This window comes from Ailuropoda melanoleuca, unplaced genomic scaffold (genome assembly GCF_002007445.2).
Source record: "Ailuropoda melanoleuca isolate Jingjing unplaced genomic scaffold, ASM200744v2 unplaced-scaffold7743, whole genome shotgun sequence".
NCBI lineage: Eukaryota > Metazoa > Chordata > Mammalia > Carnivora > Ursidae > Ailuropoda > Ailuropoda melanoleuca.
Window position 1 is genome coordinate 57,645 of NW_023253040.1, and position 19,940 is coordinate 77,584.

General features: G+C 37.4%; 1 pseudogene; it reads left to right on the top strand.

Annotated features, from left to right (window-relative positions):
* LOC117800760 overlaps nt 1-19,326 on the top strand; it is a 31,829-nt pseudogene extending 12,503 nt beyond the window's left edge.
* The last annotated feature ends 614 nt before the right edge of the window (nt 19,327-19,940 follow it).

The following is a 19,940-nucleotide window of genomic DNA, read 5'->3' on the forward strand; positions in this document are numbered from 1 at the left end:
GTAGTATTTTAGTCTTAAGTATTATTCTAGAGCCAAGTGATACCAGACTTTTAGTAAATCTCCACATGAAACGGGAATATGCACACATATGTGCACACTCACACTCACACACAGATATAAAATGAGCCCAAATGTTTGGGGAAAGCTTTTTAAAAGATTTATTCTTATATTTTAGAGAGGGTGTGCCAGGAATGGGGGATGGGGCCGAGAGATAGAGGGAGACAGAAGCACACTCCCTGCCTTTGTGGGGCTCAACATGGGCCTCAATCCCAGGACCCTGAGATTATGATCTTGGTCGAAAACAAGAGTTGAACTCTTAACCCNGAGATTATGATCTTGGTCAAAAACAAGAGTTGAACTCTTAACCAACTGAGTCACCGATGTGCACCATAGATTAAGTGAAAGTTAAATATAAGCTGAAGAAAAAAATCTACCAGAGTTAAAAGAAAACAACAGCAACAAAACATGAAACATTGTCATTTTTTTTTTAAGTTTGGAGAACTGGAGAAATAATACACAGGAACACATATATGCTTATTGTCATTCTTAGAAATACATACACCAAAATAATAATGAAGTTAATATTATCAAAAGAAAATTCTTTTCAAAATTATATATATGATCCACCATATTCAAACAGCATACACAGAACAGAGAAAATTTAATGAAAAGTATTTTATTGAAAGATGTTTCTTAATAATTCTATATGTTTTCTTGAAAACATTTTCTAAAAATTCTCAATATTGCCTGTAAACATATGGTCCTAAAAATGTCTTGACATAGTTAATAGTAACAATGATAAGTACCAACAAGGAGATAGTACATAGAAATAGTAATTAAAATATAATCAGGTTTTATAACAATTTATTATTTTTTCTATCTTAGTAATATATATTAGAACATGAAATAATGTTGTCAACCTTGCAATTCTTTTTTTTATGTTAAGTACGATGATTCATTAGTTGCATATAACACCCAGTGCACCATGCAATACGTGCCCTCCTTACTACCCATCACCAGCCTATCCCATTCCTCGAACCCCCCTCCCCTCTGAAGCCCTCAGTTTGTTTCTCAGAGTCCGTAGTCTCTTGCCATTCTAACACAAAATGGGATGTAATTATTTTAAAAGGATAGGAAAAGAGAAAATGATTTCGATGTAATTGTACATGGAGGGGGAATTTCTCCATCTACAGTGACTGGAGTGATGAGCCAAAAATGGTCTTTGATATTTAAAATTTAATTATTAAAGATAGACATATCAGTGGAAAATACATGGGTAAATAGAAACAAAATGTGGTAAAATAACATGAAATGTTTTCCTTGTAGATAAGAAGGAGTGGGACCATTGTTTTACCCTATGAGGTGTTGAGATCATGTTCTTACCTTACTTTAATAAAATACTAATGTGATAGAAAACTGATGGTGCAATTAAAAATGCAACACAGTACCTTTCACAACTATCACTCTCCTCAATGGTGAAAAATGAACGTTTTTCCTCTAAAGAAAAACAAATCAAAAACCAAAAACAAAACAAACCAAAAAACTAACAAAGAAAGTTTTAATCAACATTGCACTGGAATTATAACCAGAGGAATCAGGCAGAAAATAAACAGACAATATCCAAATTGGAAATAAAGAAGTAAAACTATCTTGGTTTGCAAACATTATCTTATATGTTGAAAATTCTAAAGTGTCTACAAAAATATGTTTTTAATACTAATAAATAAATTTAGCAAAGTTTTAGAATACAAAATCATGTATACTTCTATACACTAATAACGTACAATCATAAGAATTCTTTTAAAATGGCACATTATATTTGCAATATAATAAAAAAATAAGTACTTGGAATAAACTTAAGAAGTTGGAGAAAATGGCGCACTGAAAATCACAAAACATTGTTGAAAGAAATTGAAGAAAAGACAATTAACAAAAACACCCTGTGTTCATGAATTGGTATACTTCATATTATTAAGATGTCAATTCTACTATAAGCCAATAATAGATTCAATGAAATGTCTATCATAATCCCAATGAGGTTTTTGCAGAAATAGAAAAGTACATCCTAGAATGAATATATCTTCTCAGGTTACCCTGGATAGCCAGAACAATCTTATGAAATAATAGGAGAGCTCACTCTTTCTGATCAAAAACTAAAAAGCCATAATAATAAAAAAACAGTGCAGCATTAGGACAAAAATTCATAGTTTGTACCCATGAAAATTAACATATAGAGATTAAAGTTGCCATGAAATGTTCCAATAACAAAATTATTGGGATCCCTGAAGGGGTGGAGAGAAAGAGAGGACTAGAAGGTATATTTGAGCAAATCATAGATGAGAACTTCCATAATCTGGCAAAGGAAAAAAGCATTCATGTCCAAGAGGTGGAGAGAACCCCTCCCCAAATCAATAAAAATAAATCAACACTCCAGCATATACTAGTGAACCTTGTAAGTCTTACAGCCAAAGAAAATATCCTGAAAGTAGCTAGAGAGAAGAGGTTCGCTGCATATGGAAGGAAGAACATCAGAATAATGACAGTCCTATACACAGAGACCTGGCAAGCCAGAAAGTCTGGTAAGACATATCCAGGGTACTAAATGAGAAGAATATTCAGCCAAGAATACTTTATCCAGCAAGGCTGGCATTCAGAATTGAAGGAGAGATAAAGAGCTTCCAAGATAGGAAGAAACTGAAAAAATATGTGACCACCAATCCAACCCTGCAGGAAATATTAAGGGTGATTCTCTAAGCAAAAAGAAAAGCACAGGTGATATGTACCAGAAATTAGCAGAGATAATCTACAGAAACAGGAACTTTAGAGGCAAAACAATGTCAATAATTTCATATCTTTCAATAATTACTCTAAATTTAAATGGGTTGAATGCCTCCATGAAAAGACACAGGTTTTCAGATTAGATAAAAAAAGCAGGACCCATTCATATACTGTCTACAAGAGACTCATTTTGAACTTAAGGTCACCTCCAGATTGAAAGGGAGGGGATGGAGAATGATTTATCATGCCAACAGACCTCAAAAGAAAGCTGGGGTAGCAATCCTCATATCAGACAAATTGGATTTTAAGCCAAAGACTGTAGTAAGAGATGAAGAATTGTAGTATATAATTCATAAAGGGTCTATCCAACAAGAAGATCAGATAATTATAAATAATTATGCCCCCAACTAGGGAGCAGCAAATTATTTTAAAAAATTAATAAACAAAGTAGAGAAACACACTGATAATAATACATTAATAGTAGGAGACTTTAAAACATCCCTCACAGCAATGAACAGGTCATCTAAGCAGAAGATCAACATAGAAACAAGGGCTTTGAATGACACACTGGACCAGATGGACTTCATAGATATATACAGAACATTCCATCCTAAAATAACAAAATACTCATTCTTCTAGAGGGCACATGGAACTTTCTCCAGAAAAGATCTAATATTGGGTCACAAATCAGGTCTCAAATGAAGCCAAAAGATTCAGATTATTCCTTGCATATTTTCAGACACAATGCTTTGAAACTGAAACTGAACTAGAAGAAAAATTTGAAAGAAACTCAAACACTTGGAGATTAAAGAGTATCCTGCTAAAGAATTGAGAGGCAGGGATTCTTTTTTTATAATTTTTATTTATTTATTTTGATGTAAAGTTCCATGTTTCATTAGTTGCGTATAACACCCAGTGCACCATGCAATACATGCCTTCCTTCCTACCCATCACCAGCCTATCCCATTCCCCCACCCCCTTCCCCTCTGAAGCCCTCAGTTTGTTTCTGAGTCCATAGTCTCTCATGCTTCATTTCCCCTTCTGATTACCCCCCCTTTCTTTATCCCTTTCTTCCCCTACTGATCTTCCTAGTTCTTATGTTCCATAGATGAGAGAAACCATATGATAATTGTCTTTCTCTGCTTGACGTTTTTCACTTAGCATTATCTCCTCCAATACCATCTATGTTGCAGCAAATGCTGAGAAATCATTCACAGGCAGGGATTCTAAGTTAATTTAACTTAAATATATATACTTGGATAACTGGATTCCGTAATCTATTTATCTATCTACTATCCATTTATATAATGCATCCCCCATCTTCTCCCTCAAATATTAAATATTTTGAGATAATGTATCTGAAATGAGAGTGGGTCATTTTTTATCCACCAACACACACACAAACTGAAAAATGAAGAATAAATAATAAATTAAGGTTATTAAAATAGAAATTCTATATAAGTCATAGAAGGTAAAGAATGTATGTGAAAACTTCCTAAAAATATAAAATTATTTAATGTTTATAGTTTTCTTCTTTGAACATATTCTATTTTCTCAGATATACTGGCTGTGCTGTATTTTCACTTGACCCCACTACAATGACACACATTACCTGATAAAACGTCTCTCAAAACCTCTAAGTAAAATTCATGTTCTGTTCCCAATGCAAAGTGTCCTTACCTAGGAGATTTTGATTGCAAAGGCACACCTAGATTATCTCTTGTGTAATTTATATTGTAGATGTTCATATTCTACAAAATCCTCCAAATACTACCCAATTTCAAAATGAATTACATATTACCATCTCTTGAAGTCAATATGCATCCTTGTTTTTGCACACCTTTTCCCCCTATGTTTATATTTAGAGTTGAGGTGGTTTAATCAGAAGGGGGAATGAAGCATGAGAGACTATTGACTCTGAGAAACAAACTGAGGGCTTTGCGGGGGGTGGGGAATGGGATAGGCTGTTGATGGGTAGTAAGGAAGGCACATACTGCATGGTGCACTGGGTGTTATACGCAACTAATGAATCATCGAACTTTACATCAAAAAAAAGAAATTAATTAAAAAAATAAAAAATAAAAAAAGTAAATTAAATATGAAAAAAAGACATTTACTTGTTCACATATTTATAGAACATAAATGCTTTGTAAAATGAATTTTTGGGATGTCCTGGTGACTCAGTCAGTTAATCATCTGCCTTTGGTACCGGTCATAATCCCAGGGTCCTGGGGCAGAGTCCTGCCTTGGGCTCCTTGCGCAGCAAGGAGTCTGCTTCCCCCTCTCCCTGTCCCTCCTCCTGCTTGTGCTCTCTCTGACAAATAAATAAAATCTTTAAAATAAATAAATAAAATGATTTCTCATTATTTAAAAGATAAACATGATCACAGAGAGATAGGTAGTGAGATTTTCAAGCCTGTGTGGTGATCCAGTGATAGAGTTGGGAAATGTCCTCTAGAATCTAGTTAATACAGAAGTTTCCACTGACACACAGATTTTTATGACCTATAGCCTCTTCACTTTTGACCAAAACTAGTCTCCAAAAAGTAAATAATTCATGATCACACAGTAAGTCTGATCAGTTATGTAGGCCCAAAAAAGTATCAATTTACATAAGAAGCCTCTTAAATGTGTTTTTGCTGGAAGAGTTATAAGAAAATACAGATCAGAATTTTAAGAGCCTGTCAAGCCCAAGACACTCTCTACCAGGTTTCATAGGAGTTTGAAGTGTTTTCTCGAGATCCGTGAAGTAGCCTAAAATGCTGAACCTCCCCCAAAGTGACTTTTGTGATTGACCTGGAGGTCTGGCAATCCAGTAAACAAGTTACCAGATCAATTTTCCCAGGAGGACTTTGGAATAATTTAGCTACATAAAGTCAATCCTGGTTCCTAAAAACTGGCTGATCATACTTCAATGTGAATTATTTAAAAAAATATATAAAAAAGAATGGTTTTGCATAAAAACTGGCTGATCATACTTCAATGTGAATTTTTTTAAAAAAATATATAAAAAAGAATGGTTTTGCACAGTCACCAGTTACATAAAGTTTACATCATTGTAAAATGTCTTTTACAGAATCAGACTGAGATGATCCAGAAGAGGGTCCTCTGGGTTCTAGATGAGTGTAAATCTCCACAGATCCCTTTCCTGGAATTCTGCATGAAATTTCACATCCTTTCAAGTGTTTCCACAACAGATTCTACTAAAGAGAGGACCAGTTTGTAGTTTGCATTCCTTTCCTGAATTAGGAATTTTAATGATAATATTTAGTATTCAAACAATGTGTACTTTCATTTTTAAAAAGAACTATAAATTTAAAATATAAGGATATTTAATACACAATGAATATTTGTGTAGCTACATGTTTGCATGATTCCCTCCCATATAGTTCCTTACAATTCCACAATGGTGAATCAGCATTAGTAGATAATAGGTAATTCTGTAGGGAGATAATTTCAAAGACAGAAACAAATTAGACCTGCCTTTCAAATTCTGTTTTGCAGTGAGAATGGGTTTATTTTGGTTCATTGTGCCAGCACACCTGAGGAAATTTAGGTTTAATGCTAGATGCAATTCTAGCTCAATTAAGTACAAGAAATGTGAGATTGAAATAAAGAATTTAACTATCAGAGCTTTTACATTTTATGCAGAACAGATATAAAGAAACATGGGATATTAGAAGTTATCTGTGAGATAGGATATAATGAAAATGTAGTGAACATTCGGCTGTAGATTGTCACTGAAGTGTAGCTGTAAATTTAAGCATCTTTATCATTGTCATCACAATGATTTATTTTCACTTCACTTTCATCCACTATACCTGTATGATAATATTTTCAAATTCTTTCTATATGTTCTGCTCACTGATCTTCACAAAAAGTCTGTAAGTTACTTTAAGTATTATTGATTCTTCACTGGAAATGTGTTCATATGTATGAGAATTGAAAAATAAATGTAAACATTAGAAGCATAAACCCATCAATTTTACATAGTTTCTGTATAAAACAAACAAAACAATGGATTGCCATAACTAAACATACAGTAACCTGGATTATTTCCAGAAGTTTTCTTTCACATTTTACACACCCCCTCCCCTCACACACACACTATTGGACTTTTTTGGTTTTGTTTTTTTTAAATCTTCACTACACACAGGTTCCCTTTGCTCCCTGAAAGCAGAGCACTCCTCTAGAAGCTTCCATAAGCTAAAAGTGCATGAAGTGAAGAAGCAGTTACCATTAATTTTTATGAAAAAAGTTTTCATCATTACCCAACTAAAAAAAAAAATCCTAGGCTTTTCTGATAACTTACAACACATCTTGCTGATGGTATACAAAATAAATCACATAATCAGGGCTCACATACACAGGTAAAGCTATGCAGGATTGATGCTGAGATTTTTAATGTTGTTCCTGGGGAAGCCACTTGTCTGTGCCATGTTCACTGCTCTGTGTGCCTGTGGCCTCCCTGATGGCTTGCTGCCAAGCACTGAGTTCCAGTATCACATTTTACATTTTTTTAATAGTAGAAATCTTTTCAGATTTCTTTGGGTTAGCATGAACAAAATTGAAGTAGGTCTTTTGAAAACCAAATTGGCATAACAGAAACATAAAAAACAAGGGGTTCCTGTATTCTGATATGTATTTTTATACAAAACCTAGACAAGGAAATCTAGGTTTTAATTAGAAAGATTGGATCTATGTAGGGTTAAAAGGGATTAGGAAGAACCTTTAAGATTGCCCTGTGGGCCATGTAAGCGCTCTCCTTTCATGAAAAAGAAGAAACAATTAGGAAAAACAATGGTCTTCCACAAACTTGTTGATGATTTGGGCCCTTAAGTGTTAGTTTTGTTAATTTTCACCTGAGCACATCCAAAGCATACTCCCTTGGGATCCTCATCTCATTTGCCATCCAGACAGCACATTTGTAAATCAGCTTGAAAACCATGTTTTGTTTCTTTTACATTCTACATTTCTGCTGAACAGTACTGTAAAGCGTAACCATTCGCTCAGCTTCAAACTCCATTTCTAATCATCTATACTTAATAGACTATATCACTTATTTGCTGAAGTGATCACCTTAAATTCTGAATAATTTCAATCCAACTGTAGTAAATATGACCAAAGGAGTTAATGCAATGTGATCAGTGCCTATGTGACNGTTGATGATTTGGGCCCTTAAGTGTTAGTTTTGTTTTGTTTTGTTAATTTTCACCTGAGCACATCCAAAGCATACTCCCTTGGGATCCTCATCTCATTTGCCATCCAGAGAGAACATTTGTAAGTCAGCTTGAAAACCATGTTTTGTCTCTTTTACATTCTACAATTTCTGCTGAACAGTACTGTAAAATGTGTAACCATTCACTCAGCTTCAAACTCCATTTCTAATCATCTATACTTAATAGATTATATCACTTATTTGCTGAAGTGATCACCTTAAATTCTGAATAATTTCAATCCAACTGTAGTAAATATGACCAAAGGAGTTAATGCAATGTGATCAGTGCCTATGTGACCACGTCGTGCACTTGCACAAAAACATCCTCACATCTGAAGAATATAATTCATGTTACCAATGTTGTTTTTTAATATTGTCATTTTAAAATTCCAGTACAATTTACGTATAATGTCAAATTAGTCTCATGAGTACCTCACCTGGTGCTCATCAGGACAAGTGTGCTCTCCAGGCTCAATGAGCCATGTTGTTTTACAGCATTCTTGTCTAGCCTGTTTCCCCATTTCCAGAAGATGCGTCATTGGCTGTGCATAAAATGAACCCTCCATTCTTTAATGAATATTGTTTGTCCTTCAATTATTTTTTTCTGGAAATGTCTCGGTTCAAGTACTACAAAAATTATTCATGTATTTCAAGTACCACTTTATTTTATATAAACATGTCACATATTTTATCATAAAGTATCATAATTATTATTAATTATATTCCAGAATATGGTATAGTTATGGCAGGCTCGTGTAGTATTCATAGTAAACCCAGAGCAGTAGTTCATAGACAATATTAACAATAGCCTTTATTATAGATTTTACTGTGTTTCAATATCACTGTATAATCATTCACAATCAGATTCTGATTGTATAATACATTTTAAGTTTAAAAAAAGTTAATATCTTAAAGAAATGAACTAGTTTTCAAGCAGCCAATTCATTTCTTTAATTTTTAAGAATATGAAATCTAATGTAAATTATTTACATGTTGCTTAAACCTACATCAGTCAAATAAAAAATATAGTGCTCTGGTTAGTGAGATGTATCTATTGCTTATTATACACAAAATTAATAAATTATCAATAAAGTTCACTGAAGTACTTGCTGAGGAGCTCCACTTCTTGTGTGATTATTAAAAATAAGAAAACAAGATTACTGCAGTACCTTGTATTATCTCTGCACTTTCACAAACGCACACTGGCTTCCATAGCTGACAGTAGTCCAATCATCATCATATGAACACTCATTTTATGAGTAAATGGCCTTGAATATTTTCCAAACAAATGTACGTATTACTTTTGTCTCTAAACTTGATGTTTTAGATATCTCAAAGAAATGCAGCAGCAACACTGATTGTATGCCATATTTACCTGGAGATTTAATCTATCGCTTTTGTTTTGTTTTGTTTTGTTTTGCTTGTTTGGTAGTTTTTTTTTTCTTTTTAATTCACTTGGGAATGTCCACTGAGACTTGGACAATACAGGTTAAGTTACTGATAACCCAAGATACACCTAAGCCAGGGTTGGGAAAGGAGTTCAACTAATTTCAGATATTTTCACAGGTGTATTAAGGGTCAATTCAGTGGCTAAAGAGCCAAATGTATTTATTCAGACTGTTCCAGTATCATTGTATCTCTAAAGTTTCATAGATCATATATTTTATAAACTGTTGCTAAGTTCATGCTAATTGAATATCTGCAGATATTAATTTATTTCCCACTTTTGATTACACTTACCAACAAATTAATAATTAAAGGGCCTGTAGTGAATTTAAGTAAAAAAATATATAAGAAGTTCCTAAAATATCACAAGTATGAGAGATTTTTTTAATTTAATTTAGTTATGACATATTTTCAAATTTTCCATTGGTTGGAAAAAAATAAACTATGAAACAATTTTTATTCATTAGACTAAATACTGAAAATAACTATATTTCTCACTTTGAAGTAATAATATTTAAAAAAATGTTACCAATGCAATTTCATTACAGATAAAAGCTTAAATATTTCTTTTATTTTTCCTGACTTCCAGGAACTGAATTAATTACAGTTAAGGAGGGTACGTATTACATGGAGCACTGGGTGTTATATGCAAACAATGAATCATGGAACACTATGTCAAAAACTAATGATGAACTGTATGGTGACTAACATAACATAATAATAAGAAGAAGAATTTTTAAAAATTACACATTTTACTTGGGAAAATGTAATAAAAGTCAAGGTTTAATATTTCAAAAATATTTTTAGGGTATTTCAATTCCTTTTTTTAAATTTTTTTTTAATTCTATTATGTTCGTCACCATACAGTACATCCCTGGTTCTGATGTAAAGTTAGATGATTCATTAGTTGCATATAACACTAGTGCACCATGCACTATGTGCCCACCTTACTACCCCTCACCAGTCTATCCCATTCCCCACCCCCCTCCCCTCTGAATCCCTCAGTTGGTTTCTCAGAGTACATAGTCTCTCATGCTTCATTCAATTCCTAATTACAGTGTGTCTCAATACCACCTTCTTTATATTCATTCTGACTCACTTAAACTTTATGAATCTCCATGATTATTTCCCTTCTTTTCTCCTCAGCTTTCAGAAGGTTTATTTTTGTTGTTTTATTTTGTGTTCTTCATCTTTATTAATTTTTATTTTGTTTTTTTAGTGTCTGAGGTAGAATTCACTGATTCCTCAATTGCATACAACACGCAGTGGTCATTATATCAAGTGCCCTCCTTAGTGCCCATCATCCAGACACCTCATCCTCCCATCTACTTCCCCTCCTAAATGAAGCAAAGCCAAATAAATCATTCAAAGAAAGACAATTATCATATGATTTCACTCATAATGGAATTTAAGAAAAAAGACAGAAGATCATAGGGGAGGGGGAGAAATAAAAGAAAATGAAATCAGAGAGGGAGACAAACTATAAGAGACTCTAAACTATAGGAAACAAATGATTTTTGGTTTTTGGTTTTTGTTTCTCCTTAAGTAAGTTTTCTGCCCCTTCCCTTTTCACACTTTTTCTGGGGTTTTCATAAAGCACTTATAGGTTTTCTTATGGGATCCCATAATTTATGTAGGCTTTTTTTTTTAACTCTTCTTTTTAGTCTATTTTCCTTTCATTCTTCTGACTGGATAGTTTCAAATAATATATCTTTGAGTTCACTGATTCTTTCTTGTGCTAGATCAAGTCTGTTTAGAATCCACTGATTTTTTTTATTTTTTTTATGTTATGTTAGTCACTGTACAGTACATCCTTAGTTTTTGATGCATTGATTTTTTTTCAGTTCAGTCATTGAGTTCTTCACTTCTAGAATTTCCATTTGGCTCTTTTTGATGTTTTCAATCTCTGTTAAAATTATCATTTTGCTCAAATATTGTTTTACTGATTATGTTTAGCTGTTTTCTATGTTCTCATTGAAGTAAATATTCTGAATTCTTTCTCAGGTAGTTTTTAGCTCTTCATTTCCTTATGGTCATTTGCTTGTGTTTCATTTTATTTTGTGAGTGTCATGTTTCTCTGATGCTTTGTAAACCTTGTACCATTGCATTGGTGTTTGCTTATTTGAAGAAGTGGTCACTTTTGGAATTTGACAGAGAAAGTTTTTTACGAGTCAATTTAGCCAGAAATTTGGGGCTGGTCAGCAAGAACATAACACAAATGGCCTGACTCACAGGGTCCATGGGTAAGTGGGCTTGACATTTGTGTCCACAGTGACCTTGGATGCTCACTTGAGTCTCTCTTCCTTATGGATGGAGTGAAACTGTCCTTTCTATTATCTTCAATTTGCCTTTTCCCATTTCTGTGCTTTTATTGGAATCCAGTACTCTCAAAATGGTAGGTCTGTGGATGGCTAGTTATTTATATCCATGTTTCTGTGAAGAGATCTAGGCCAGAACCTCCTAGACATGAATTGTCCTGACACAATCACCATGTGCAGAGAGGTCAAGATAACTCTGTGTTCAGTCATAGAAGTACTGAGTGAGACACTCACAGCCCTACCATGCCTTGGCAAACTCAAAGAGTGATGTATACTTGGAATACCTCATTATTCACTAAAAGCACATCAAAAGGAGATGAAGACCGAGTGCTACAGATCTCCCCAGGATATACCACAAAACCAACCATGTTGTGGAGCCATGGCATTTGGTTTATCTTAAGAAATGAAAGAAAAGAAATGAAGATAAAGAAGATCTGAATCTGTTTGCATTTAATTTCTATATTCAGTTGAATTATTTCTACAATAACACAGCTCTTAAATCAATGGTCACATTTACTTTTTTTTTTTTTTTGCTTTACAAGATGAATTCTAGCTGAACTTTATTTTTTAAATAAATTTTTTATTATGTTATGTTAGTCACCATGCAGTTTATCCTCATTTGTTGATATAGTATTCCATGATTCATTATTTGCGTACAACAGTCAGAGCTCCATGCAATATATGCCCTCCTTAATACCTATCACTGGCCTATCCCAAACCCCCACCCCCTCCCCTCTGAAGCCCTCAGTGTTTTTTCAAAGGGTCCATAGTCTCTCATGGTTCATTCCCCCTTATCTTTACGCCCCCTTCATTCTTCCCTTCCTTCTCCTACCAACCTTCCTGCTATTTCTTATGTTCCACAAATGAGTGAAACCATATGATAATTGTCTTTCTCTGCTTGACTTATTTCACTTAGCATTATCTCTTACAGTCCCTACCATGTTGCTGAAAATGTTGGGTAATCGTTCTTTCTGATGGCTGAGTAATATTCCATTGTATATATGGACCACATCTTCTTAATCTAGTCATCTGTTGAAGGGCATCTCAGCATCTTCCACTATTTAGCTATTGTGGACAATGCTGCTATGAACATTGGGGTGCATATGGCCCTTCTCTCCTCTATGTCTGTATCTCTGGGGTCAATACACAGTAGTGCAATTGCTGGATCATAGGATAGCTCAATTTTTAAATTTTAAGGGACCTCCGCACTGTTTTCCAGAGTGGCTGTACCAACTTGCACTCCCACCAACAATGTAATAGGGATCCCCTTTCTCCACATCCTCTTCAACATTTGTTGCTCCGTGCCTTGTCAATTTTTGTTAATCTAACTGGTGTAAGGTGGTATCTCGGTTTGGTTTTGATTTGAACTTCCCTGTTGGCTAATGATGTTGAACATTTTTTTCATGTGTCTGTTATCTATTTCTATGTGTTCATTGGAAAAGTGTCTGTTCATATCTTCTGCCCATTTTTTTGATTTTTTTATTTGTTTCATGTGTATTGAGTTTGAGACAATCTTTGTAGATCTTGGACACCAGTTTTTTATCTGTAGTGTCATTTGCTTGTATCTTCTCCCATTCCGTGGGATGCCTCTTAGTTTTTTTTTTTTTTTTTTTTTTTTTTTTTTTNTGACTGTTTCCTTGGCCGTGCAGAAGGTTTTTATCTTGATGCAGTCCCACAAGTTCATTTTTTCTTTTGTTTTTCTTGCCTTTGGAGATATGTTATGAAAGAATTTGCTGTGGCCGATGTCAAAGAGGTTGCTCCTTTGCTCTCCTCTAGGATTTTCATGGATTCCTGTCTCACGTCTAGGTCTTTCATCCATTTGGAGTTTATCTTTGTGCATGGTTTGAGAGCGTGGTCAAGTTTCATTTTTTTGCATGTAGCTGTCCAATTTTCCCCCCACCTCTGTACTTGGAATCATTGAGAACTAAAACTGCCCTTTTCCCAAAGACATGGAAGCTAGTGAACATGAGATAACTTGAGGCTTCATGTCCAATATCTAGAAATTTCAAATGGCTGCCTTAGAATTCAGAAACTGGGATTACAGTCTGCTACAATCATTAACCTTTTGTTTTTCTTTTGTTTTCAGAGAAAAACCTCTTAACCATCTGAAGCAAATATTTACTCCACAACTTCCCACCACCTGAAATGAGACACAGGTACCTGCCCTGACCTCTTCTCCAGTCAAAAAGCCTGGCTTGATGAGATTATGAAACAATCTATCAATGCAGGACAGGGTCAAACCTATTTGCACCAGGTGGCCCAAGGTGTGAAAATACACTGCAATATTACTTGGCTCTTTAAGCAGAGTTTCAGGACCCCTGTGATCACTGAATTAGTTTCCTGGCTGGACCATGCAAGTTTGGTACAGTAAATACACAGTGGATTTCTGGGTATTGCCTATATAATTGCTATAGAATTTGCTATTATAGTCATATCTTTTATTTATTTGTTTATTTTTAAAACACAGACATTTATTTTCTCATGATTCTGAAAGTTAGAAACCTGAGGTGAAGCTGTCTGCAGGGTTGATTTCTCCTGAGGTCTCTCTCTTTGGCTTGTATGTGGTCACCTTCTCATTGAGTGTTCTCATCATATTTTCTTTTCTGTATCCATGTCCTAATCTCTTCTTATAAGGACTCCCCATATATTTCTAGGGTCCCCCATATACTTTAATTTTAACTCAGTTATTTCTTTAAAAAAGCAGGTTCTTTTTTAATTTAAATTCAAAATAGTTAACATATAGTATAGTATTTGTTTCACAAGTAGAATTTGCTGACTCATCACTTACATAAGGTTCAGGATATCTGTCAGAGTTAAATAAACAGTTGTATTGGAATACAAGGAAGAGTTTCAGGATGTTTGTAATGTACAGCTCAGCATCATAGTCACCACAGCACCACACTAGACACTGCATTCTCCAGGTGGGGAGGGGTCTCCAACGTTCTGAGAAAGTGGTGTTTAACCATAAGGAGCTGAGAGTCAGCATGACCTGCCCATCGTACTCAACATTGTTCACGCACAAACTGACTCCTCGAGAACTCAAAGCCAGCCGCTGAGGTGGGTGCCACTATGATAGAAAGGAAAAGGGATGCAGATGGGGTGCCTGGGTGGCACAGCAGTTAAGCGTCTGCCTTTGGCTCAGGGCGTGACCCCGGCGATATGGGATCGAGCCCCACATCAGGCTCCTCCGCTCTGAGCCTGCCTCTTCCTCTCCCACTCCCCCTGTTTGTGTTCCCCCTCACTGGCTGTCTCTGTCTCTGTCAAACAAATAAATAAAATCTTAAAAAAAAGAAAAGAAAAGGGAAGCAGAGTGTCTACACACGGCTATTTCTACGTGGACCATTTCTGACCCCACAACTCATAGCCTTTGTGGGAAACATGGCTCCAAATTTTGGCCATTTAAATTCTCTCTTTACAACAAGCATATTCACATTCCATTGGCCAAAGCTAGTCATACAGCCAAGGCCATTCATAAAAAAATTAAATGTGGTCCATTGGGAGGGCTATGTCCAGGAAGGGAAGATGAAAAAAGAAGGATAAATAATACAATTTACTTTGCTTTCCTCGCGTATGATCCCCTCAACAGAATGATCCTCTATATTCTGTTTCTAGTGCCCAGTACCATGCCTGGCATTAGTAAATGATGCCAGGAAGCTTGAAGGAAAGAGTATGACAGTTCTGTTTTGTTTGTAAACATGCATATGGTTCTGTTTCTTTTCATTTTGGATCCAGATGGATTTAGGTTTGAATCAAAACACCCTCGTTTTCAGGTCAGGGTTTTTGGCAATAACATGAATAATAGTAAAATTAAGAACAGACAATATTTCTTGAGTGTTTACCGTGTACCAGAGACACTGGTTAGGGTCTTAGGTTTATAATGTCATTTCAATCTTCAAACACAATAAGTGAGGCAGGTATTGCTGTCTCCATACTGTAGATGAGGTGAAGCAGAAACAGAGAGGTTCAGGAATTTTCTCAATGTCACACAGCTAGGAGGAGATGGAGATATGATGTGAACTCAGGCCCACTAGGCTCTATCACCTGCTTCATGCACCATGCTATAACACAGCTATATGTTAAGTAAGCTCAACCAATGTACTTTCCTCATCTGTAAAATAGGGACACACAAGAGCATGACCACTCTGTAGAATTGTTACCATGTTCAGAGAAAAGTCCTATATCAATGGCCTGGCACAGTGAAACATCCACTCTGGACACTTGGTAAATACTATTCCATCTATCCTTTCCATTTCATGTCTGACTCTGGGTGCCAGATTGGTGGAAACATTCCTCGGGATGTGATCCTCAAAATCCACAGATGTATGTTAGTTAAACCTACACTATTCAACCACTAAGACCCTCCTAGGCCCTCCACTGAAATGTTCTCCAAAATCCAACCATCAGCAGTGGATTTCTAAAACCCTTGGGAAGACTTTCTCCATGGCTCAGCATTTCCCTTGGCTGCTAAGGTGTTCATGAACCTTGATGGATTCTGAAGTTAGCCTCCCCCCAGGGAGGAGGATTTACAGAGGAGGCTTGGGCCAGGCACTTGCACATCTCAGTTGAGTAGGTGGAGAATTTGCAAGCAAGTGGCAAGGGTAAAGTTGCCAGAGTGACCTGTGAGATGCCAAGCACAGGAGCCAGGGTGGGCCTTCCCATACTGTGCTCAGAAATTTCAGACATCGAGACTGGGAGGAGCAGTTTGTCTGCTGAGTCAAGGGTATGTGTTTTGGAGAGCACAGTGTTGGATGAGAGGAGGAAGAAATATTTAATGAGCACCTACTGTGTGCCAGGCACCTTAGCCAAGTAAGGATATTGGATCCTGAAATAAAATGTCTATTTTACAGCCGGGAAATGGATCCTCTGAGAAGTGAAATAACTTCAGTAAGTTTATAAAGATAAGAGTCCAAGATGGGGACCTAATTCACCTCACCTGAGGTGAAAACTGAACTCACCTCCTCCATGGACACATCAAGTCTACACCTATTTATACAGCAGATCCTCCTGAAGAAGAACTGAGGGCCACCTGAACAGCTTCTGCACAACACACGACAGAGACACCCTCACCATCCTGCCAACTGCACTGAGAGGGATAGTTCTGGGGGCTGGAAGCTGATCTGTCTGCCCTGGGCCACAGTAAAGAAGCTGCAGTTTATTTTTATTTTTTAAGGTTTCTTATTTATTTGTCATAGAGAGGGAGTGTGAAAGCAAGCACAAGCAGGAGGAACAGCACACAGAGGGAGAAGCAAGCTCCCCACTGAACAAGGAGCTCAATGTGGAACTCGATCCCATGATCCTCCTGGGATCATGACCTGAGCAGAAGCTAGACACTTAACCAACTGAGCCACAAAGGTGTCTCAAGAAGCTGCAATTTAAAGAACAATTTCAATGTGAAGGATCCACCCTTCAAGCCCCCCATGGGGAGGCTTTGGTGCTGGATCTTTATCTGTGTTGAAGTGCTGGCAAGTGCCAAGGTTCCCATTCCCCTCCACCTTGATAGCATGGACAGAAGCAGGTTCTGAGCACCCTAGCCAGCTTGCTAACTCACTGATCCTTGCTTCCCCAACCCACTCAACCCCAACTGTGCCAACGAGGCAGCCCAAGCATAGCACACACTGGGTTGCCCCGGTCAGCATTCACTACAGCTCCAAACATCACCCCAATGTGACACCTTTGTCCTATTCATCCCAGCACACTTCACGCTTGCACTACTCGGATTGCTAGGGCACCCCCTGAATTGAGAGTTATGTGACCTCCTGGGTCACTACAGCTTCAGCTGAAACTGTCCTGACAAGGAGCCACTTGATGTGAAAAGCCCAGCACCCACCAGTCCACACTCTGCCAGGCCACTCACAGTGCTTAAGGCCCCAGGACACCCAGCTTTCACCCAGTTGAGCTTCAGACATCCTGCTAGGAGATCCTGTGCACAGAGACCCCCCAATCCTGAATCCACTTCAGCTACAGCTAATCTCCAAAAATGTCTCCTCTACAGAGAGCCCTGGGACACTCCAGCCCACCCACCTCAGCTACAGCTGTCCTGCCAGGGCACCTCTCTGCAGAGCACCCCTGAAAACCTCAGCTCCTGATCCATCTCCACTCCAGCCACCCTGCCAGGAGGCCCTCTGAACAGAGATCCCTGTGACACCAGCTTGTATCCACCTCAGCTTCACCTAACCTACCTGGGTGCTCTCAGTGTGAAGACACATGCACCCCTACATTCATTGTACCACGACTTTTGATATCCAAAGTATAGAGAAAACCCAGGTATCCATGCAGTGTTGAATGAATAAGGGCTACACTTCAGCCTAACTATCACCCCCCCTGCTTGCCTAGCCAGGTGTTCCCACCTATACCCCCTGATCCCTGCATTATGCCCACAACCCCCAGAGGGTCCTAGCCCATAACCTGCACTCCAGAGAGGTCCAGCCAACACCCTGATGCCCCTGCACACCTGGCCAGACAACGCACAGAAGTACCTGTGAATCCTGGTCCTCCTCCTCCTTGGTAGCAGTGGGCTGCAGCCCCTGGACCAGGAAGCCAGCATGTGGGAGAAATTCCAGTTGGAAGAGGAAGCACAAGACACAGAACATGGGTTTTCATGCACTGAGGTAACACAAGGATCACCACATCATTCCAACTCTTCAAAGCATGTTGTTGCTGATACTACAAGTTAGAAAGCCTTCTGTGCCTTAGCAGCCAATGGTGCTCCAGCAGCGCCATTCCGGTAGAGGACAAAACAAAGTTTTGTAGGAATGCTAACAATTACCGAGTTCATAAATACACCACAAACATGGCATAAGTCAACCCTGGTACAGATTTATGAATTAAAGTCACATAAGATTGAAACAGCGAGGGAGCTTCATCCTCAAGATCATGTAAGCCTTCAGGGAATATAGCTCCAGATGCAAACGTCTTCCATGCTGAAAACTAACTGATCACAAATGAAATCCACTCATTGCCAGTTATTGATCCTATCAGTGGACTGCAGTTTATGCACATACCCACAAAGGAATCCTCACCTTCCTCCAGCATTTTAGGGTCTGGTCTGCCAAAGCCTGCCTTCATGAAGCAGAACCTGGATGTTCTTCCATATGGGACCAACCACAACATCCCTTCATCCACCAGGAGACTCCCATCAGTACAGACTTGAATGCCTTTGTAGAAAGACAGTTGCTGGCCTTCCCTGTGGTGCATGAGTCAGGAGAAGTCATATATATTTATACCAAGTCTGATGTAATTAAGCCAGCTGCTGAGAAAACTTTCAGCAACCTAGACATCACAGTGACCCAGGCCCTCAGCACTGCTCACAGTGTCTTGAGAGTGTGAAGCACGGTAAGCTGGAAATCCTGGACAGATTAGCATGGGCTGACCTCTGGGCTGCTGGTCAAAAGTGAAACAGATAGCATCATGGTTGCCATTTCCCTGTCATATGTGTGGTAAGCCCTGATACTCCTGCCCGCAGGTGCCAAACAGGAGACAGAAGCAGAATGGCCACTGTGCATGGAGAAGTCCTTGGAGAAAATGCGAACAAGGATTCTGGGTCAGGCTTTGCTTCCTGAACACTGACCATGATAGAAGATGGTGAAATGGCTACGAATGTGTATCAGGGTTTGGTGATGGGTATTTTTCCAGTGATGCTGAAACTGAGCTTAAGAAACAGATTTTATGTGTTTGAAGATTCAGGCTTGAATTTAAAGACTGTTTTCAGACCTTTGAACAATTTCAGATGCTACGTTATCAAAGTGCACTGTGCCCTGAATTTTTTGTCATTTTTCATCTCAAAGAATTCACTGTTCTGTAACAAGCAATAGGACATAAGGGGAGAGCATGCCCTATTCGGATCTCATGCCTTCTGTTAGCACATGGGGTATTTCATCACTGTGGCCTGTTGGCAGGTGGAGCCACGTGGGGCTGTGGCATGAAAGACTTTCAACCTTCCTCAAACCATTTTCTTTTTTATTAGATTTGTGGAAATGCTGTAATTTGAATTTTAAAAATTAATTTATAAAATTTAATGACAGTTTTGGTTTTAGTGGGTGTTCTGATATATAATGTAAATAAGTCTGCTTTATAACAAGTTTGCTTATTTTTCCTTTCATGCAATATTTTACACATTTCCATGGGTAAACGTCACCATACCCTTTAATAAAACATTGATTGTTATTTGTAGATGGCTACTT